Source organism: Macrotis lagotis, chromosome 3 (assembly GCF_037893015.1).
Source record: "Macrotis lagotis isolate mMagLag1 chromosome 3, bilby.v1.9.chrom.fasta, whole genome shotgun sequence".
Classification (NCBI taxonomy): Eukaryota; Metazoa; Chordata; class Mammalia; order Peramelemorphia; family Peramelidae; genus Macrotis; species Macrotis lagotis.
This window is the reverse complement of record NC_133660.1, coordinates 239,893,912-239,902,892: the sequence shown is the minus strand read 5'-3', so window position 1 is coordinate 239,902,892 and position 8,981 is coordinate 239,893,912.

Sequence of the window (8,981 nt, the reverse complement as noted above, 5' to 3'; positions counted from 1 at the left end):
CATGACATGCATGTAAATTGAGTAAGGGAACTGCCCTGCTAAGTCACCAGCTTCACTTTCTCCTCTGGAGTCATCTTCGTCCAGTGGCCAGTTATGAATGAGGATGGCTGGAGATGACCTAGACACAAGGTAATCAGGGTTAAGTGACTTGCCTAAGGTCAAACAGCTAGTAGGTGTCAAGGGTCTGAGTTCACATTTGAAGGGTCAGTGCACCACCTAAGCATACCCAAATACACTCCAGACATCACCACCCCAACCCCACACATTACTCAAAGATCTAGTCTACAAAGATTTATAAAGCAATCTGTGCTAAGTTCTGGGGATACAAAGGAGCAAAAGAGGCTCATTGCCCTCAAGGAGCTCAAAATCTATTGATTGAATTTCCAGAGGTGTCACCATTTTCTGATTTCAAGGATTTCAAGATTACCATGCAGACTTCCCAAAATCATAACACCTGAGCCTGCATCAGTCAGCTGACCCTTTCTATGGGAAATGCAATTACCTTAAAGTGAAGGCATTTACTAAAAATGACATAGTAAGAAAAATAGCTAAGGGAAATTCCACCCCCTCCCTCCATAAATCCAGGATACATTCTCCCATAAATACATATAATGTATGTGGGAAGAATGAGCAGAGATTGCATATACCAACAATGAAATATATTGCTATATGTAAATTATACACATATATATGTACATCCATGATATATGTCTGAATATATAAATAGTGTGTATATATATATAGTATACATAGTTTTAGTGTGAGTATAAGTTTGTATTGTGTATATGTTTGCATACACACATACATTCACATATATGAATACCTGCAGCCAAAACAATTCACAACTGCTATCCTCCAAGGTCAAAATGGACCTTCTCTCCTCACAGAGCCCTTGCCCTGCTCCCCCTGGACACAACCTCTCTACGGTGGGGTCCCCTGGCTCTGCTCCCCTCCATAGCTCAGGAACAGCTCCAAAGGGTGAGGCTCCCCCTCTGCAGAGCTGCTCCCTGACTCTCCAACTATTTGGGGCTTTGTAAGCTTAGATCTCTAAAGGAGACTAGGGATGGGCTCAACCAGTCATTCAACTCTTCTAATTGAATCAATCTTTTCACATTTCAAAAAAAAAGGAATGCAGAGGTTATTCACACCTTTACACTTAGGTATAGGGCAGATAGGTGGTACAAGACTTGAAATCAGGAAGACCTGAGTTCAAATCCAACCTCAGGCATTTACTAGTTGTGTGACTTTAAGAAAGTCACTTCACAGAGCAGCTAGGTGGCACAGTGGATAGAGTACCAGCCCTGGAGTCAGGAGGACCTGAGTTCAAATCCTTAATAATTACTTAACTGTGTGACCTTGGGCAAGTCACTTAACCACAAAAGCAAAACCAAAAAGAAGAAAGTCGCTTCACCTGGTTTGCCTCGATTTAATCTATAAAATAAACTAGAGAAGGAAATGGCAAACCACTTTGGTAGAGCTACAAAGAGAAAAATGAGAAAGCCCTTACCCTCAAGGAATTTATATTCTCTAGAGGGAAAACAATATGACCAGATGTAGCCCAGGAATGGAGTTTTTGTTTTGTGAGTTGCAGAGTAGAGCTACAGTGGAGACTGTCATGCTGTTTCCAAAATAAATGGCAGTATTGATTTGATGAGGAAGTTAGGTGACACAGCAGATAGAGTACCAGACTAGGAATCAGGAAGGCTCATCTTCCTGAACTCAAATCTAGATTCAGACACTACTTGTGTGACTCTGGGCAAGTCATTTCCCCCATTTGCTTCCATTTCCTCATCTGGTGGAGAAGGAAATGGAAAACCACACCAGTATCTCTGCCAAGAAAACCCCAAAGAGAGTCACAGTGTCCAACATACTAAAAATCAATCAACAATTGAATTGATCACTCTTCCCAGTGCAAGAAGTAAAAAGTGAGAGGGAATGATAGAAGGAGAAGGAACTGAGGAAGTTTTCCCTCACACCAGGATCAGGATTGCCCCACTCCCAAGGCAGGAATTTCAAAGTTTAATGGTGGGAAAAGAAGGCAAAGACAAACAATGGGTAAAGTTTTGTAAATATAAATTATTTCATAAACAAGTCACTTATTCCAGTTAATATTATTAATTATAGCTGATCTCATTGATTGACTGATATACAGCCAAGAATAATGCCTATGATAAGAAAGACAGCCCACTTTGACATTTGATTTGGAAAGAATTTCAAACCTTATAAAATATCTGGCTCAGTGCCTCATGAAGAATTCCATCCTAAAAAATTATGGAAGTTGGATGGATGCCTATAGAAGAGTATGGGGGGGTGAGGGAAATGGTTGAGAAGCAAAGCTACTCAGTGGTTTGAACAAGTCACTCCTATTTTCATTCCTATATCAAAGGAGTGACTTAATATTTCATGTCCTAGGAATTAAGAGAAGGATAATGTTTGTAGAAGTGGCCTGAAGGACCCTCGCCAAGGGCAAGAAGTTAAAAGATGAAACAGGAGAGATATTCCCCCAAACAAGTTCTGTCCCATTCAATGAATACAAGTTGTGAAAATTCAAATCCCTCCTCTGATATCTACTTTTTGGGTAGACTAAGGCTTCCTCTACCTCAATTTCCTCATCAATAAAATGGGTGGTGGTGATAATAATACTTACATACTTATATCCCATGGTTATTGTGATGATCAGCATTGTTTCACTCTTCATACCTGTGCTTTGAACACATAGAGTAACAGCTCCAAGACACTATAGCATGCCCAACAGTCACAGTCCCATAAAACAATCTGGCAGATGGACTAAACCAGATGGACCAACAGGTCTCAAATTCATTAGTGGGTTAGAGTGTATATGCCAAACATGTGAAGACTTTCTCTGAGAAATGGGGGAATTGAGGGATGGTCATGAAGGTCAGCAAAGTAGGCACTATGGGGCACCTAAAACTTGGTCAGTCATCAAAGACCACAAAGTCATCCTCTGTGCCTTGGGCCATCAATAGTCATTTTGATTTTCATCTCTCCATTTGACTTTAATGATTTTGGAAGAGAGGTTAATAATGTAGTGCAACTCTGCCTAACTCTAACTCACAGGAAAGTCAAAACATCATCCTGTAACGTCATTGGTCCTCGGGGGGGGGGGGGGGGGGCGGTGAACAAAAGTTACTTATTAAATATTTATTGGTCGATTGGGAGGCATTTAAGTGGCATTGTTGATAAATGGCTGGTCCAAGACTCAAGAAGATAAGAGTTGGCCTCATGTACTTACTAGGTGTGTGATCCAGACAAGTCACTAACCATTGTTTACTGAAATGTAAAATCAACTTAGTGAATTGGATTTAAGTGAGGGAGGACCGAAAAATCACCAGTCCCACTTTCTCCTCCAGAGTCATCTGGGTCCACTGGTCAGATATGGATAAAGGACTTTGATTGAAGTAACTCCCATTCAAAGATTAAGCTATGCAAGAAAGAAATGAGGCAGAGGTGGGACTTTTTTAACCTAGTTCCAAAAAAGAAAAAACAATTCTTGTGGGAGGGGAAGACCCTGAAGGTTTCACTTGTACGGCATGGCATTACATCTCTGATGTTTTGGTCCTCTTTGGGAAGGAAGGACAAACAACAACGACAACAAAATGGGCATAATAATAATAACACCTAGAGTGAGAAATAAATTCAGGATGTTAGAAATGAATTGAGCATTTAGGGTTAGAGTTAGAAATAGAAATGTTAGAATTTAGAGTTGGGGTTAGTTAGGGTTAAAATTTAGGGTTAGAAATGAATTGAGAGTTAGGATTAGGGTTAGAGTTAGGACTAGAATTTAAGTTTAGAGTCAGGAAGGGTTAGGGTTAGAAATGAATATAGAGGGGAGGCTAGGTGGCACAGTGTATTGAGCACCGGCCCTGGAGTCAGGAGGACCTGGGTTCAAATCTGGTCTCAGACACTTAATAATTACCTAGCTGTGTGGTCTTGGGCAAGCCACTTAACCCCACTGCCTTACAAAAACCTAAAAAAAAGAGAAAAAAAGAAATGAATATAGTTAGAAAAAATGAGATAATCATAAAGCACTATATAAATTTTAACAATTAGTATTAACTGATCAATGAGATAATATGGTGCTGTTCAAACTATAAAGTCCTATATAAATGTCACTCTTTTTAAAAATACTACATTTTTCCCAATTGCATGTAAAAACAATTTTAACATTCTTTTTTTATGTTTTGAATTTCAAATTCTTTCCTTCCCTTCCTCCCTGAGGAAGGTAATTTGATAGAGGTTACACATGTGCAATCATGCAAAATGTTTCCATATTAGTCCAAATGTCAGTTACTATTATCACCAAAAGGAAGAAACATCATAAGGCACTTTGGGATAATGGATCTTGGAATTAGGAAGTGCTGGGGGTTTCTGTCCTGCCTCTGTCATAACTAATTTCCAATTCTTTTCAAAAAATATTTATTAAGTGCCCACTATTTACCTGACACTGGGGTAAGAGCTGAGGATACAAAAACAGACAAAAGCTAATCTCTGCCCTCAAGGAGCTTACAATCTAATGGGGGGGGGGGGGGGGGGAACATGCAAACAAATTACACAAAGCTAGCTATATAGAGAATAATAAGGTAATAATTAACAGAAGAAAAGCAATGGAATGAAGAGGGATTGGAGAAGGCATCATGTAGAAGGTGAGATTTTAGCTGGGACATAAAGGAAGTCAAGGGGGTCAGTAGTCTGTGGAGGACCAGGGTTGGGGGAGAGTTAGAGAAAATGCCCAGATCCAAGAGATTGCAAGTCTTCTTTGTGGAACAGTCAGGAGGCTGGTGTACCAAGAATGTTTCCATACCCCAGGCAACTTTCTTAGAAGATCATAAATTGCTTACTGATCTGTGACTGATCTGCTGAGGGAATTTCCTACACTGAAGAAATCACAGATTTGGACTAATAGTCAATCAATCACTAAGCATTTTTTAGTCACCCCTTGCTAGACTGGCATAATGGTAGGCCCTAGGGATATAGCAGGTAAAAATGAAACTATTCCTGCCAGTAAGAAGCTTTTGCTTAATATACCTTCTAGACCAAGGGTTTGTAAACTGGACTGTGAGAACTTTCTAAAAGATATTTTGGCAACTTTATTTCAATATAATTGGTTTCTTTTGTAATCCCACATTTAATTTAGACATTTAAAAACATCATTCTGGAAGAGGAGTCTATAAGCTTAACCATACAGAGGGATCCATAGGATTCCCTAGACTACTAAAGGGGTCTGTAGGTTTTCGTCAGACTGACAAGGGTTCCATGGGTTGCCAAAAGGGTCCATAGGCTTCTTCAAGATGCCAAAGTGGTCCATAAGCTTCTGTAGTATGCCAAGAGTCCATAACACACACACTCAAAAAAAAGCTTAAGGAACCCTTTTCATAGAGTTTCCCTTACTAGGGTATTAATTCTCATTGGTTTGTTAAAACATTCTGGTCAAACACCATTATTATACATTTGACTAATCCATTGAACCTCACAAGTTGCAGTTGACCAATGGTTCTGGCTATTAGTACCTTAGATAACAATTATTGCCCTAGATAATAAGAAGAAGAACTGGTATCGGTATAATATGTTATGGTTGTTATTGATATAATATGTTACTTACTTTGATGAATTTGAGAGTTGTAGTAGGTGACATTCCATTCATACTTTTCATGCATTTTTCCTTTGCTCTTTAGGTGAATGGCAATTTGGAGTCTTCAAAGATTATGTGACATTCCATGATTTGTAGCCATTTATCATTACTGAAAAAATAATGGTGTTAAAAAACTTGGGTTTGGGGGCGGCTAGGTGGCACAGTGGATAGAGCACCGGCCCTGGAGTCAGAGTACATGAGTTCAAATCCGGCCTCAGACACTTCATAATGACCTAGCTGTGTGGCCTTGGGCAAGCCATAGAGCTGTGGGTAGATCATCTCATTGGATCTAGCTAACCTTTATGATCCCCCTAACTCTGAAACTCTGTGATTCTAAGAAATTCTAAACAAGTATGCTCCTAAGAGGATCCTCCTGTGTTCAGAGAACTTTGCCTTCTCCAAATTCCACGTTAAGACTAAAAAAAAAGGTCACAACAGAATAAAATGACAATAATATTAATCATGTGCAAAAAGGGGTCAGCTCAGGTGAAGAAAGTGATCATTGGAGATATGAATTATGCAATATTTTAGTGATCCCAAGCTTCTCCCTGAAATAAAACCCAAGGGTTTTTTTTTGTTTTTTTGTTTTTTTAGGTTGTTGCAAGGTAAATGGGGTTAAGTGGCTTGCCCAAGGCCACACAGCTAGATCATTATGAAGTGTCTGAGGCCCGATTTGAACTCAGGTACTCTGACTCCAGGTCCGGTGCTCTATCCACTGTCCCACCTAGCCGCCCCAAAACCCAAGTTTTTTAACACCATTATTTTTTCAGTAATGATAAATGGCTACAAATCATGGAATGGCACATAATCTTTGAAGAATCCAAATTGCCATTCACCTAAAGAGCAAAGGAGAAATGCATGAAAAGTATGAATGGAATGTCACCTACTACAACTCTCAAATTCATCAAAGTGAGTAGAAAAGGGGATGGCCCAGTGATGCAAAGAGAGTAGAACCACTGTGTCAGCAGGACATAGAGGGCTTTAGGCAAGTATACTGACATTTTCCAGATCTCCCAAAATGCCATGCTACCATCCACCCCCCATGTCTCCATACCCTCAAATGAGGTAATGCTATTCTTTGGTCACCCTTGGTGACAGAAGTGTTATCATGGGGTGTATTTCCTTACCCCCATGGACACATCCTACCCCTGTCTGTTTTATGTTGATGTCTATCCCTAAGCTTAAAAATTGCTACTTATGCATAAACAGCATTTTTTTCTGGTAGCAAAGAAGGAATCAAAGTAGATACCTGACAATTGAGAATTGACTAAACAACAGTAATGCATAAATGTGATGTATGCAATGTAAAGTCAGACAGAACCAAGAAAGCAATATATACAATGACTACAACAAAGTAAATGGGAAGAAGGGCAACTAGGTGGTGCAGTGGATAGAGCACCGGATCTGGAGTCAGGAAGACCTGAGTTCAAATCCGGTCTCAGACACTTAATAATGATCTAACTGTGTGATCTTGGGCAAATCACTTAACCCCATTACCTTCCAAAAAAAACAGAAAACAAAAATAAATGAGAAGATCAACAGTCATATAATAATAATAGAAAAAAAATATTGTGAAATTTTAAAAAATAAGACTGATCTCAAAGAAAAGATGAGAAGACTACTTCAGGTATTACATATCCACATTTTGTGTAAGAATCTATGGGTGGGGGAACACTATATATTATCAAATATTTTCAATAAATTGATCAGTTTTGTTCAATTTTTTTCACTTCTTTCTTTTTATCTTTTTTTTCCTTTTTTAAAAAAACATTCTGGGGTGGCTAGGTGGCGCAGTGAATAGAGCACCAGCCCTGGAGTCAGGAGTACCTGAGTTCAAATCTGAACTCAGACACTTAATAATGACCTAGCTGCATGGCCTTGGGCAAGTCACTTAACCCCATTGCCTAGCAAAAACCTAAAAAAAAACAAAAAACAAAAAACCAACATTCTTTTGTTAGAAGAAATGGCTCTCTGAAAGATTTGAGAGAAAGGAATAGAGAGGGACATTAGATAACAATAAAATATTTAAAAAATTTTAATGTTAGCTCTAAGCTAGAGGGAGGGATAACCTTTAGAAAGACTAGCTGCATTATGTGATCATCAAGATAGGCTTAGCTCAGCAATACAATACAATACAGTACAATCAAAGACAATTCTAAAAGACCTGTGCTGGAAAATGCCATCCATATCCAGGGAAAGAGTTATGGTGGCTGAATGCAGATCACAGCATACTTTATTCACTTTTTTATTTTTTTTTTATTTTTTTCTTCCCCATCATTTTCCCCTTTTGTTCTGATTCTTCTTTCACAACATGCCCAATATGGAAATACATTTAACAGGACTGTACATGGAAAACTTATATCAGATTGCTTGTTGTCTTGAAGGGGGGGAGGGAAGAGAGAGGGAGAAAATTTTACAAAAATGGATGTTGAAAACTATCTCTGGGGCAGCTAGTGGATGGAGCACCAGCCCTGGAAGAAGGACCTGAGTTCAAATATGACCTCATACATTTAATAATTTCCTAGCTTTGTAACCCTGTGCAAGTCACTTAACTCCATTGCCTTGCCAAAAAAAAAAAAAAGAAAAAAGAAAACAATTTCTATATGCAACTGGGAAAAAATAAAACATTATTAATATAAAAGAAATGAAGTCAAGTTGCTACAATGAGATGATATAGATATAGGCATAGACATATATATATAGATAGATAGATAGATAAGATATAGATTATATAGAGAGAGACATCAATAGATATAGATATGGGTATAGAGATTTAGATAGATGTAGATGTGTGGAAAGATATAGATGGGGAGTGATACCCATATGATATCAAAAAAAAAGCACATTAGCTAGAACTCAGGTCTTCTGTGGAGGACTAATGAATGAAAGGACACCAGCAAGGTCCATAATGGAGCAGGATGAGAAGATATAACTAGGTTTCCATGTCATGAATCTACCAATCCATCGATATTAGTCAAGTGAAGAATATCAACATTATATTTCTTCTCAATTTAGCTGCTCTTAAAAATAAGACCATTAAAAACAGAGAGTCCAGGCTCCTGCTGGTAAGCAAGAAATCTTCTGTTGAATCAGAGTGAGTTACAGACTTCACGCCTGGTGCCAAAATCAATGAAGATATGTTTGGATTAAGTCAAGAGCCTTTATTTGGTGCCAAGTCAATCCAATACGTCATGCACATGATGTGTCTAGCTTGTGGGACACTTCTGGCCATGACATGACCTCTGCAGTTGGCCCAACCAAAGTTAGCATGGAGGTGAACAGTACAACTCCTTAGTGGACTGCCCACATCCAGTCTCTCATTCTGATGATG